Below are 15,105 nucleotides of genomic sequence, written 5' to 3'. Positions count from 1 at the left end.
TCCTGTTAATTGTTAATTCATGTTAAATTTTTGTTTACAGATTAAGTTCCTCTTGCCTTGAAACTTCCTTTAATCATTTTGACTTCCATTGATGCAAGATGATTTTTGTTGAATAATTTAACATTCTTGTAATTATCAGTTAATTCCTGCCGGAGATACCCTACCACTGCATCAGATGCCTTTCATATTCGGGTTGATTTTTTTTTAATTCTACAACTCATGTAACGCCTTCAACCTTTAGCCAAAGAAGATAACCAACAAACTCTCCTCAAGCTGCTGCATATTATATTCATATTCATATTATCCTGTATTTTCTATACAAATATAAGTAGATTTGATATGCCTTCAATCAGTTCGTATAAACGTCAATTATGTTATATTTTCGATTTCATATTTTCCGAAGTGATTCGACATTATGATATCATACGTAATTACTGAGACTTTTACGTAGAACGGACATAGCCCTGATTTAAAAACCACAAATGTGTCAAATTTCCATGGTCAACCGCGTGCTAAAATAAAGGTTAATGTAGTATATGTATGTACATATAAGCTAATCAGTCACGTCATAACACTTCGAATCGAGCACTCAGATGCGTAGCCAGCCAGGTGCAAGAGTGCGACCCCGAAATTTGGGACAAGCGCTAACAAGAAAACTTTAACAGATACATATATCTTGGATTTTTTCTGTTTACTATACAGGGTGTTTAACGGGTAAACGGACAAATGTAAACCGCTAATACAGGGCACTGAGCTCACTGAGCTGAGTACAAAAATACTGCATATAAGGTGCTTTCGGTTACTCCTGAAACTCTCAATCGATTCAACTGAAAATTTATAATTAGGTTAAAGTTGTTAGTTTCAATCAAAAAGGGCATTAAAACTTAGCAAAAATCAGGACCAAACTCAGTGATGGCTTATTTAATATCAAACCCATGAAAAACACCCTGTATTTGTATTCCAATCATAATTTCAACATTTTCGTTATCTGCACGTATGATTGTCTCAAAATAAATTAATCATTGCGTTGTCCCACTTGTGTCATGTTTTATAAATAGTTGTTTTGTGGTCAGACGTCTCTAAGGAAAAGAGCACTTCATGGAAATGGTTTTAAAAATACTTAATTGCAATTTTTTATTCGACAAAGTTTTTTACTGAATGTATGGAAAGATTAACCCTTTCGTTCCTAGTGGTTCTACTATGAAACCACCTCTAATAATATTTGTTCCATGCGTCCCTATGGTTATATCTCAAAACAGCTGCAACAGTGGTACGTCAAAGAAGGCCTCTCATAGCGGGTTGCAATAGTTCTTCAAAATGACGCTGTACAGCGTGTAAAGTTGGTCTTTGCTTAAGTGACAAAAAAACTGTTTTCTTCCCTTCAACAAGAAATAATTATATTACTTGTATTATTAGTTGAGTCCTGGTGGTTACATGTAGAAACCACCATTAAAAAAAAAATTGAACTATTTTCATTTTTTTTTGAATGGTAGTTTCTACATTATAACTTCACATTCAGCAGAAAATTTGTTGAAGAAAAAATTGCAATTAAGTATTTCTAAATACACTTCCATGAAGTGCTCTTTTCCTTAGATACGTCTGACCACAAAACAAAAGCTACTTATAAAACATGATCCACAAGTGCGGACAACCTGAATGAAATGAGTGAAATATATTGAATTTCAAAATTGTCATTCACAATGTTTAAATGTTTTGTAATTGATAATATATACAAATATGGAAGGAAAAACTACGCCATCTTGAAACTAATAATTGAAATAATTGAAACTTAATCTTCAGAATAAATCGTCTTTCTATGGATAACTCGTCATCTGAAGTAGGTGTTCAAAATTATTTTCTCCATTTTCAATACACTTTTTGGTCCTCTTTATGAGGCTCAGCTCGTTTTATTACATGAGGATTTCTACGAATTTTATCGCAAGAAACATTGACACGATATAATAATTTTTCCATTGTGTGGATATCCGTTTCATAGAAATTGGTCTTCAAATGATCCCAAAGAAAGAAATCGAGTGGTGTCAGATCAATAGATCGAGCAGGCCAATGTTGGGGTCCTTGCCTTCCAATCCACCCTTCTGCATATTCTCTATTAGTGAATTTGTGAGGCATTATGAAACTCAATGCCCTCTATTCACGGTTTTTGTTTGTTCTTTCACTTGTCCGTTACACCCTGTATATACGATATATAATATGAAGTACCTATATGCTTAATTGATTATTTCATCAGAATATTTTATTCACATTGAGTTATTCAAAATTACATTACTATTTCTTCTTAATTTCTTCAATGCAGCTACTTTTTCGGTGCAATTGAATAAAAAATTGACGTTTCCGAGCGTTTCCATATACATAATTCGACCTACAGAGCCGCTGTTTCATTTTCAACGGTCCACTCTGTATAAATATTCCTAATAATTGCCAAATTGAAGATATGCTATAGCTGGGTTATTTTGTATCGCATATCGAAAAGGAACGGATGTAGGTTTCTCAACAAGAAGAAACAGGTAACGTGATGAGTAGTTAATAGATGACGCTGCAAACCTTATGAGAAGTGGAAATACTACTGAAAGGAATTGAGATGCTGATTTTATATTGGTTAAGCGTACCATCTAGTATTGAGTTGATTACTCCATGATTAGAAGTAAAATAAAAATACTTAACTTAAAAAAACCGAAAGAATGAGAAGACTTCCCCGAATAGCTCTGTTTATATGCACACTCTAATAATAGGTTACAGGATGATACCTAGTGGTATTTTCAAAGCAGCTTGTAAGTATGACATTTTAAGCAACTTGGGTTTGTGAATAGATACATATTTATTGTTATAAATGAAAAGATTTTGGGATCAGTTTCAGAATATGTCTCTTGAATTGTGGGGAATCAGAGATCAGTATCACAAATCACTATCCACGTCTGAAATAGCGCATTTCAATAGATTTCAGACGCACAAGTTCATCAAATGAAATTCATCTCAAAATGTTTCAAAATTTCAATTTCAAACCATTACCCTACCATATCCACAAAACGCTAGTAATCTAGTGTATTTTATGTAATAGTTATGAATGAAAGATTCTTCCTAATGAGTCACAAAAATTGGCGATTTTTATAGTATAATCTCAGGTCGAGTACAAGATTCAAACAATACGAAGAAACATAAAATGATACGTCCAAAATGCAAGTATTTTTTAATATTTCCCCCATCAGATTCGGTCGAACTAAGAGATATTTCAATAAATAGTCCACATTCCTCTGAAAGTCAAATGAGTGCCGTTGATGATAGATGAAATAACTGATATTCATTATAGTCAGCGCAACGAATAAAGTCAGCGAAGGGCATCCACTCGTAACTAATTTATAGTTACGAAGCAACTGACAGCACGTGTCAGCTGTTAGAAGTCACGCGTAAACATTTACTACTTCCCTTACTCCTATTAGTCAAGAACGGGTGATAATTAGAGATTCGTAAATCTTGATTAGATGAAATGATAACGAAGGTGCACCTTTCAGATGTACCAATGATAACTTCTTATGATAGGAAATACAAAAATGAATATGATAATTCTTATATGATATTCATTAGATGGCTTTTCTCTCACATTTCTCTGAGAATAATCCAATAACTACACTGATCGATAAAATTATAGCTTTTTTCTCCCACCTAAGGAAATTATATATATTTCGAATCTTCGTAGCCAAGGTATAAACGCACGATAAATAAAAAGTGGAAGTTAGCTCTTGTTGTTTTTTAATAATTATATTCATGATTTTTAACAAAAACAATGCATTATAATATTTGCAATGGTGTAAAAGATTCCGATCGCTTAGATCTTTTGTCTTTTCTGCTGTAGGACGACTCCAGTATTTCTCTAACGATGGACCAACAATAATCAGCAAGCATAGAGGGTTTCCCTTTGCCTTGGTAGCGTTTTTCGAATGACGCGATGTCTTGATGGAATCGCTCTCCATGCTCGTCACTTACGGCTCCCATATTTTGTGGAAAGAAATTAATATGTGATTGCAAAAAGTGTATTTTCAAGCCCGTTTGCAACAGCCGAGAATTCTCTAGAGAATTTGCTCGAAAATTCATGCGCCGTGAATTATATACCGTTGCATACGCACTTTCGGTAAAATTCTCTGTTCAGTTGCATACAAAATAATCTCTGCCGTTTTCTTGCGAGAATTTTGTACAGAATTCTCCAGAGAATTCTCGGCTGTTGCAAACGGGCTTTAAGGACATGTTGCATCCCATTTTTTGATGAGCCTGTAACATCGTTTTGACGATATTTACATATTGCGGAGATTTGTGATTGCCAAGAAAATTGTCATGTCTTTTATTTTGATAACGGGAGCTAAACAAACGTAAGCACTATTATTTTTGTAATAAGGTGAGGAATACCTAACAAAAAAAAAATGAATCTCTTAGGTGGGAGAACCCTTGTTGAATAGTGCTATCAATCGAAAGAGCTGCTTGAATTGTGATTGAATTAATGGTTGTATTCTGCTTTTCATCTCTAAGTTACATATCTGTAGCGTACGATCGATCTGTTCACAGATTCGTAAATAATGCAATTCTGGAAATTTTTCTGTAGTTATCTCCGTTACAGTGTTAGTTTTGAACTGCTTATAGTAAATAGTTACGGATTCCTGTAAGCTACAGATCACTAAAAACGTCAAGAATTGAAATTTTCCTGTAGGCTTATGAAAAGTTACAGATTGTGTTACAGATGAACGCAGAATACCACCATAAATTAATAAAGTACTTACGAAGTACGAATCCAATGACTGGAGTCAGAATTTTATTTAATCCGTCACGATTTCAGTCTATATGCACAGGCATAGATAATTTCCTAATATAGAAAGGAGGGATTATTGAGATGTGTTGGTTTATGAAAATATGTGTTGCTTTTTAAACAAATACTGAAATTCATTCATATTGTGGGTTCACACATTCATGATGATGAATGTGATTGTTACGTATAAAAGGTATTCTTCGATATTCTTCACTTTTCCCTCTATGTACACATGGTTTTTGGATGATCCTCTGTCTTCTTCTATTAAGAGAGTTAATTACAATCACGCTTCATATATTTCTCATTAGGTATATGCTTATGACGAGGAGAAAGCAGAAAATATATCCATCAGGAACATTTTGTGTACATAAAATCCTTAAATCCTAAAAAACATGTATCTACATAATATAAATTTTTTATAAAATATATTAATTTCAATAGTCATTAGAAAACAACGTGTTTATATTGCGAAACCTAAATCCTTTCATGAATACCTTAGTTCCTCAGTGTATGTGGGAATGTCACAAGTGGTCATGAGCACCATATAATACCGTTGTAATGACCTCTTCCTCCTCATGTAAGAAAACTAAAGGAACTTCAAAGAACACCGAGTGTACATTATTTTCCTTACCCATTGAGACACCCTGACGACCATATTGTAGAATATGCTATTTATAGAAGAAAACTCAAATAATATCATGCAACAATATTTACATAATAATCATAAATTCGGGAACCTGTATTTAGAAAAATGCTCTACGTCGTCATAGAACACCTTGTAAAAAGTTGGAACTCAATCAAATTTCTGAGTTTGAAGGTGAAATTTAATTAAATTCTAAGTCGAAATAGTCGAAATAGGTTTCTTTTTGTTTATTATATTATGTGGCAGTTCTACGCCTTCGTAAGGTCTAGTACATATCTCTATGAATTTTTGACTCTGCAAAAATAAACATGCTTAGATACATGCGTAAGGCTGTGAACGACAATTTATTATTGTCTTCATCACTACTTCTAACAAATTTTGTTAACTAAATAATAAAATTGATTGGGTGGTAACAATAATTACAGCATCGCCTTTTTATTCAGAGATTCCAAATAGTTTTTGAAGAGAAAAAACACATTCAACAATGGTAAATTTTGGTAACCTACATGGGTGTAAGAGTGGTTTGCCGTCAAAAAGGAAAAGAAGACAAGGAAAATTTTCCGATTACTTCTTAAAACTCTTCAAGCAAGTGGACTATTTTTATTTCTCTGAATCTTCATACACATATTCACGTAAAACGTAGGAGAATATTTGCAGTAATGTGAAGATTAAGGAATGAAATGAAACAAACCTTACCACAAGAAATCCAAATCAATTTGTGAGTCAAAAGCTCTTTAGCGCTGAAGATATGGAAAACCGTGCTCCATTTCATTATTCGTCATCACTCGTGAAAAGTGGACTCTACTGAATGAAACTAGTGATTTCTTTGGAAATGAATTTATTTATAATTATTATATTAATGAAGCTGATAACTAACTACCCTTACTGTATTTATGGTATTACTCCCCATAATTTGTGCGGTAAAGTAATGGCAATTTGACTGTTTAGGGAATGTGAAAATGGGGCGTTGCATGATAAAGCAATATATTTCGTAATTGAACATCATCTCAAAAATAATGAGAGCCTCTCTTAGTTAGAGACAATTTACACAATAACTTGTAGTTGTATAAACCATTTTCATTTTGATGAATTGTGGTTCGTCGATATTGCTTCTTTTCAAATTTCTATTATTCTTGTTCGTTAATTCTCTCTGTTAGGTAATTATAGAATTGGGCATCTATATCTAGATACGAAACCATTAGATTATTATTTATTGGGTTATTTGAAGTAGTCAAAGATTTATGCTGAACTAAATCTACAAATACCCCAGCAATACATAAGGAATTCGAAAATTGCATCAACGAGATTCAGAGATATTTATACAAAATAATCACAGAAAATTCAGACAGAGGAATGAGTAGGTTCACCTATATGTCAGCAAAGCCTTGGAGGAAATTTGCCTAATGTGTTATTCCATAAATAATATTGTAGTTCAATTCATATCTAACATTAATTCCCGATGTGCTAAAAATTTCAAATAAATATTTTCATCATGGGAATGTCGCGATTTCTAATAGACTTGCTACATATTTCCTCAGAGATTAGGTTTCATAATTCCGTTTTCATCGATTTTGAACAAATCCCGGAACATACCCGACATTATTTTGTGTTGAACATAACGACTGTTCTGTCGACAGTTATTCTCCGGAGAATTCTTTACCAAGTTTTGGTAAGAGAACGGCAGAGATTATTTTCTTAATAAACTCTTTAGGGTTTTCACTCCCAATCTCTGAAACAAAATCAATTAAAAATGAAATAAACAATTTGCTCCTGCGTAAATTCTTGCACTAATTTGTCAGGAGCAAATTAACTAGAAAAAATTGTTGCCTAACAATGAACTGAAAATTATATAATAATTTTATGTTGTCGGAGTCTATATCAGACTCCTTCATCAGACGAAAAATGAATTTCAACGTTCTTTATTTTCAGTTCATTGTCAAGCAACAATTTTTTCTAGTTAATTAGCTCCTGACAAATTAGTGCAAGAATTTACGCAGGAGCAAATCGTTTATTTCATTTTTAATTGATTTTGTTTCAGAGATTGAGAGTGAAAACCCTAAAAAGCTTATTAAGAAATGCAGATTCCTCCCAGAATAAATTTCAATCGATATCTGAGAGATTATTTTGTATGCAACTGAACGGTGAATTCTACCGAAAGTGCGTATGTAACGGTAAAGAATTCACGGCGCATGAAATCTCGAGTAAATTCTCTAGAGAATTCACAGCTGTTGTAAACGGGCTTACGACATAGATTTTCAAATGAAATTATGAATTAACGAAAACAAAGTGCTATAGATATCGAACTGAAGATTGATAAATCATTTCTCGTGCTTCAATACAGGCCCTGTTAAACAAAAGGTTATGATTCTAGTATTATCCAGCATATAAGAATTAAATTCGTTCATGGATGAGTTGTTCAGTGCATAAAATTTTAGGCATTCACGTGATGCATATAATTTGTGAGAAAAATGGAAAAGTATAATTTTTTCCTCGATTTTTCGCATTTTCCTATAGGTATTCCGGGTTTCAGGAAAATGTGATTAAATACTACTTATTCCCAAAACACAAAATTTATTATACCTATAATTTCTCAAAATATTTTTTATTACCTACTATGTCCATTTGTCATATGAATTGTTGATGAATCTTTCTGAGGAAAGTGCAAAGCCTTGTTTTATTTTTCCTTGGAGAAAAATTATGAACGCAGCAGTTGCCATGATGGAATGTGTTTTTTTAATACTACTACTTTGTGCATTAATTCTGCCACCTAAATTTTGTATTCCGAAAGTAATGGAAACTTTCAATTCTTGAGCACGCCTCTATCCTCCAACAACCTCACTTATGTGAGATGTTCCAGAATAATTGATAAAAACACACCCCTTGATAACCGAAAAATTGCCAGCAATTTTATAGCAATCATTTTTAATTATTTTTTGAATGCATAAGGAATATTAGGAAAAAGAAATTTGAACAGACAGATATTTTTTTTTGGTATTTTTGTTTTTCTTACGGACAATTCTTTCCGATTATTTCTTATCCTCCCGTAGCTCTATTCTTATACGTCTAAGATGAAGAAGTCGCTTATAGGGCGAAGTGTCTCTGTGTTTTTCTGTTTGGCTAATTTTGTTGTAACACAGAGTTGATTTAAGGTTGCTTTCATTTTTTTGACACTTATTGTTATCCAGCACACGTCCGCAATCCCATAGATCTTGAAGAAAATAAAATAAAAATTCTTTGTTATTAACATAAAGGTATCAGCGATCCAACCAATAAAAAAATTCTTGGATGATACAATAAATTGGAACCATGTATGTTCTCTTTATAAATGAGTTTTTTTTCCTTGCTTGAGGCCGATATACGAGTGCACTACCCCTGCTCTATATATGTTGAGTTGTAAATTGTTTTTTTTTTTTAAACAAAACTTCATCTGCCATATCTCGTTACATATCGCATTCAATATTGAACTTATTTTTTTGAAAATTCGACGCACAGTGAAATCTCATTAAATAATTTATGCCTAAAATACATCGTTGGAAATTACAGTGCAGGAACCGAAAAAATAAAAATGACGGCGAATTTGCCAGTTATGCAAATAGTTATTTATGAGCCAACGACGAAAAACTATCGATTATATAGTCGAGCCTTTAAATTGATAGCCAAGGCTATAAAGCAGACTAGACAAAATGTACTCCATTAACTTTTTTAAAGGCACTCGGTTTGCCATGACACGATTTTCTTAATTTTTTGTAACAAGAACGGAGTAAGGTTGGCACTCATGAAATGTCAGTAATGTCATCACAACTAATATTAATTAAGGGGGTCAGAAGCCATCATGGGGTCCAAGTCGATATTTCTTCGAAATCGAGTTAAGTGCATAAATCAAATTTTAATACTTATATACATTTTTCAAATAAAATTTTACTACTGTCTCAGGTAAAAATTAAATAATATTACAAATTAAAATATCTCAATTCTCATTCAAATAGTCAACCTGATATTTTAAAATCTATCGAACATATTCAATGTGAGTAAATTCTTATCACGTTTCATCTGAATCTAAACGACTTATATTTTAGCTGAATGTTTCCACAATCAGATTGCGAATGAATAGGATGACGAAGAATTTCCTATTTAAAAACTGATCTCTTGTCTTTTCCATGCAAATAACCAGATTTGGAATCCCTTCAACCTTTTTGTATAAACATTAATTATGTTCGTCACATGTTTTTGAATTCATATTTTTCGAAAGAATTTCACATAAGGTAAAATACGTAATTACTGAGAATTTTACGCAGAACGGACAACATAGCGCTGATTTAAATCCTAAAAATGTTTACAAGCGTCATAACCTCACATTTTCGTACTTATACACTGTGGAGTGTAACAATTTTCCATGGCCAACCGAGTGCTTTTATAAAAGTGAATGGGGTAAATTGACAGCCAAGGCTAGCAAGTATACGAGACAACAAAGATTGTTTTTGCCGAGGTGCATATTACATTTTACGAAAATAGCTTGCGGACGAAAATTACTAGAGTTCAACAATAGTCGACCTTCCATTCGGAAATTAGAACGTAAATCATCATTTTTTGTTTAGTTTGGACGACGAAAAAATTGGTATACTGCACTGAGCTTCCCAAAAAATATACGTAACGAAAATTAAGCCCTTGTTTGATTCTTTTTCATTCGTCTTATGGTAGAAATAATCAATTCGAGACTCGTTCTCATTATTGCTAGAAATAAACAATACCAAACTGGATGAAGTGAAACATTTTATCTGCACTGCTTGAATAACTGTTTAATCATTCGTAATCAGAGCATCGTGTCTATTAATCTTTTAAAGAGAATGTTGATGAAATAGCAATGTTCTACTTTCAAGATTTTATCCTTGATTCAGCAGGTACCTGCCTAGAATTCCTCCTGAATTGTTCTTCATTGTACCATCGTTTCAATCCACCACCCCTTTCCAAATGAGCTAATCTATCAAATACAGTTACCTACGCGGTTTATTTGCGATGACGTCTGACATAATTATCAATTGACAAGTGCTATCGAACAATTCTCGAAGTCTACCATCAGAACGCGGCTCTCACGAGAGTGCTATCACATTTATGAAAAGACACAAGAACAAAGCTCAAATGACAGGTCGTATCATTAAGGAATCGATGTTTAAAATATTAATAACGGAGCGGGTTCGATTGAATGTCAATCCGCTAACAGGTTGATATTATCATATCATCGTTGCAAATTGCCGCTGATGCAGGGTTAAATGTTAAATCAACGTTAAAATCGTAGGATGGTAGTTCGGTAGATACGGGTTGTTTTATGTTTAATTACAGTGATCGCGTAGCCGCCGTTTAGGGTTCCACCGTTGAATTGACGGGTCTTAAGCCGGATACACGGGAATTTGTGTAGGCGTGGTTTCGCACCGATGCATCAGTTGAATCTTGATGTGAAACTCTCACAACCTTATCCACTCTCAGTTTCAATTTCCTTTCCTTTGAGTCTTATAAGGAATGAGTACCCATCGATGGGTCCATCTTTTACTTCAACAGGAAATAACCTCTATGCGGGGGAAATGAGAAATAATGAAGTTATCTGCATGAGATTTTAATTTTTAGAACCTTTATTCTGATTCATTCTTCCATCATCGCGACTATGACTTTTTCTGAAATCGTTCAAGAATTCCCACTTTCTCTATCCCCCATACATCTCTGAAGCCATTAAAATTCCGCAGCATTGCCAAAACTGTTGTAGATGCAAACAATGTCTTGTAATCCTCAGTGTTCGTGTCATCGTGTCCAGGGTGAAAAATTGACAAGTCAAATTCCCAGTGACAATTTTCAATGTTTTTGTATATTCACGCTATAAGACAAATTTAAAAAATTTTCAACAATTTGTCCAACTTCCTTGCACCTTCTTACTCTTCCACAGCCATTATGCGTGCCCAAACAAAATCTTTCTATCTGAAGATAACTTGTTATTCCATTCGAGATGCCTATAGGAGTGATCCAGCGTTAAACATTACGCATTGTTATGGTCCTGCCATGCTTTTCAAACTATTGGTGCCAAATTGACTCTGTAGTCATAGATTCAAAAGCCTAAGGCGGCGTATCTTAAACTTAAATTGGCGTAGTTCTTCTGACACGTCCTGGTCCTGAAGGTTTTCGTCTATGGCCTTCTTGATTCCATGCCGGCAACAATCTGCTACCGTATTTACACTTCTGTGAATCCTCGTGGCTATTTCTCTGAAGGAAAAACCAGCCTTCTGTAACCTCACTAAACTCAGCTGCCCTTCACAATGTGAATATTGTACAACAAAAATACTAATTGTACCTATCTAAAAAAAACAATTTTCACGTATTTACTTCTTTGTGCCAATAAATGATAACACAAAAACTACCCTGCAGATATGGTTGAAGATCTGATCATTTCTTATCCTAACGACTTGAACAAATGTAAGTACCTAAAATTTTTTTCTAATGAATTCTTTAATACTGGAGGTATATTATAAATAGAACAATTCCACTTCTGTTGGGTTCAGCTTCTTTTTTTTATAATTACGATATTTCTATGCAGGGTGTGGCATATTGAATGGATAATATGGTACCTGCGGATATAGGACGTTGTGGTGGTTCAGAAAATTAGAGATTTTCGAAAATTCAAAAAACATCACCCTGTGACACTCTTCATGGTGGAAACACTCCGAATGAAGGAATTCTTCAACCTGTTTTTTGGATAGCATTCCTGGATAGATGCGCTATCGAATGTAATTAATGATTTTTGGGGAGCATGCATAGTTTTTTTTTTAACGAGGATCTAACTCATATTTTCTGATTTGATTTCTTCCTTATTTTAACATAAGGTGTTGTGAAAACAAAATGGTCATCAGAGTACCAAAGTAATAAAAACCTGCATGTTTCATGGAGATTCCGAAATGGTAAACTGTATTTCCAGCATTCAATACATAATATATTCCTATAATGAGTCAAGAGCGTCAAAGCCTAATGTAATGTAAACCTTGTTCGTGAAATTCTCATCAACTGAAATGAGACATGTGGACAGAATAAAGCAATCATTTATTAGAATGTGTAGCATAGAGTATTTATCAGAACTCATAGTCACCACTTTGAACACTTTTTGTGTTCAAGGTGTTTTTTCCCGTTTTTTGAACTCAACAATCATGAAATCAATTTGTATGTATGAGTCACTTTCAAGTAATGAAGCAAACTTTTGCAATAAAAAATTTTTTCAATTGAATTGAGTTCCACGAAAGTTGTTCAAAGAGGCCAACATGAGCTCTAAAACACCTTCTTGTGAATGATTGCTTTATTCTGCTTACATTACACTAAATGTATTTTCAATTGCTTAAAATTTCAAGACCAAGGTTTACATCGAACTAGGACTCGACTCATTGTAATAGCATTCATTATCCTCATAATGTTTGTTGTCTCAATCCTACAGTAGATAACTTTTCTCTACATTATCAATTTATTATTATTAAATGCTGAGAACATAGTGATCTGTTCCATTTCGGAATTTAATGATATATACAGGCATGTTTTTTTCTCATGTTTCATATTAAGATTGAACGAGAGGTTAAACTTCAAATATAAATAAGCAGAACAGAAAGTTTGAGGTAGATCTTTTTGAAAAAAAATGTAAATGCCCCAAAAATCATGAATCACATTAGTTAGCGGATCTATCCAGGAATGCTATCCAAAATACAGATTGTAAAAGTTCTTTCAGTTGGAGTCTTGCCACCCCAAAGAATGGCAAAGAATATAATTCTTGTTTTAATTTTCGAAAATGTGGAATATCTCGAAAACCCAGGGACTTTTACAGCACAAAATATTTTTTTTAACGACACAATGTCTTCTACCAGCAGGTACCATTTTATCCATTCATTATGCCACATTCTGAATATGCTTTATTTCTCAACATATTTTGAAAATCTGTCTATTAGGGTTACAACCCTTATAGGACCGCAGGTTTCAACATTTATTCGATTAACACAAAATGCGTGAATAGTGCACTTTCTCCTTTCTCTTTTAACACATTGACTTTGTTTCCAACAACTGATACTTGGCATCGAAAAACTAGAAGTATAAGTTGATCGATAACCATATTCATTCAAAAAATTATATATTCGATAGATAATCTTTTATTTTCCACAAAATCATTAGAGTATTCAATAAATTCAATAAGATAAAGTTACATATTTTTATGTCATCAAGATCATGATTATGAATCACATCAAATACTGAACAGCATAAGAAAGAATGCGAATAAATCTAATATATAAAATTCTCGTGTCATAGTTTTCGTTACCATACTCCTCCGAAACGGCTTGACCGATTTTGATGAAATTTTTTGTGCTTATCCGGTATCTATGAGAATCGGCCAACATCTATTTTTCATCCCCCTAAATGTTAGGGGTAGTCCACCCCTAAATTTTTAATTTTTATTTTTTTATGATACAACATACAAAAATACATACAATCCTCAATTTTCACCCTTCTACGATCAACCCTTATTTTTTAATAGCCATTTTAGTAATTTAATCATTAGGAAATTATTTATATGGCAAAACAACGTTTGCCGGGTCAGCTATCTATGAGAATCGGCCAACATCTATTTTTCATCCCCCTAAATGTTAGGGGTAGTCCACCCCTAAATTTTATTTTTATTTTTTAGACAAAATTTTCAATTTTTATTTTTTTATGATACAACATGGAAATTATTTATATGGCAAAACAACGTTTGCCGGGTCAGCTAGTAATTAATAAATTTCCACATCTTCTTCAAGGAATATTCGAACAGCAATAATAAGGGTTTCAAGGGTTGGGGGCCTAACAGCATCCACAGAGCTATAATTAGCTCTTAGGATGAAAGTGAAGGTCTGTCTGGAATTCTTACAGTTTCGAATGAGCACAGGGGTACACACCCCTTCAGAAATGAATTGCCAGAAAATTGCTAAAAGTGAAAACCAAGGTTGAGATCGGTTGAAAAGGCATCCATATTCACCGAAAATTACCTACTTTATCGGTTTGCTACCACTGAAGATTGTGATGAAATATTAAAAGTAGGAGAAAAAAAGGATTTGTTATTCTTATTAGGCCCGGTTGTTCAATTCGTGATTAAAGTCAATCCTGGATTAATTTTGACATTTCCGTTCAAATCTGTCACGTTAATCCAGGATTAACTCGGTTTAAACCAGAATTGAACAACCGAGTCTTAGGATGTGATAGTTTTGTCTGTTTAGGATTTAGGACATTCGTTCGCAATGTTGTCGAGTCGCGAATTATGTTGTTCGCAACATAGTTCAATGTCATCAAAACTTTAATTTTCTTTTTCGCAATCAATCAATGTTTATTGTTCCCAAAAGAAAAACTACAGTAAACAATTAGTATAAATAAACATTTAGTTTTCCACAAAAGTTCTAAACTTGTACGTGGGCAGTACATATAAAAAAAGTTTGCAAAAGAATTGTGAGCACACAAGTAAAAAGAGAAAAAAACGAATAAAAAATTAAAATGCTTAATTGAATTAATTTTCACACATTTGGAACGGTAAGTATTAAATGGAGTTATTTCTATTAGTGAACGTATACCACAATGATGAGGATCACATAAAGTAGATCTTATATAATTG

Source organism: Coccinella septempunctata, chromosome 6, assembly GCF_907165205.1.
Source record: "Coccinella septempunctata chromosome 6, icCocSept1.1, whole genome shotgun sequence".
Taxonomy (NCBI): domain Eukaryota; kingdom Metazoa; phylum Arthropoda; class Insecta; order Coleoptera; family Coccinellidae; genus Coccinella; species Coccinella septempunctata.
This window is presented reverse-complemented; position numbering follows the sequence as displayed.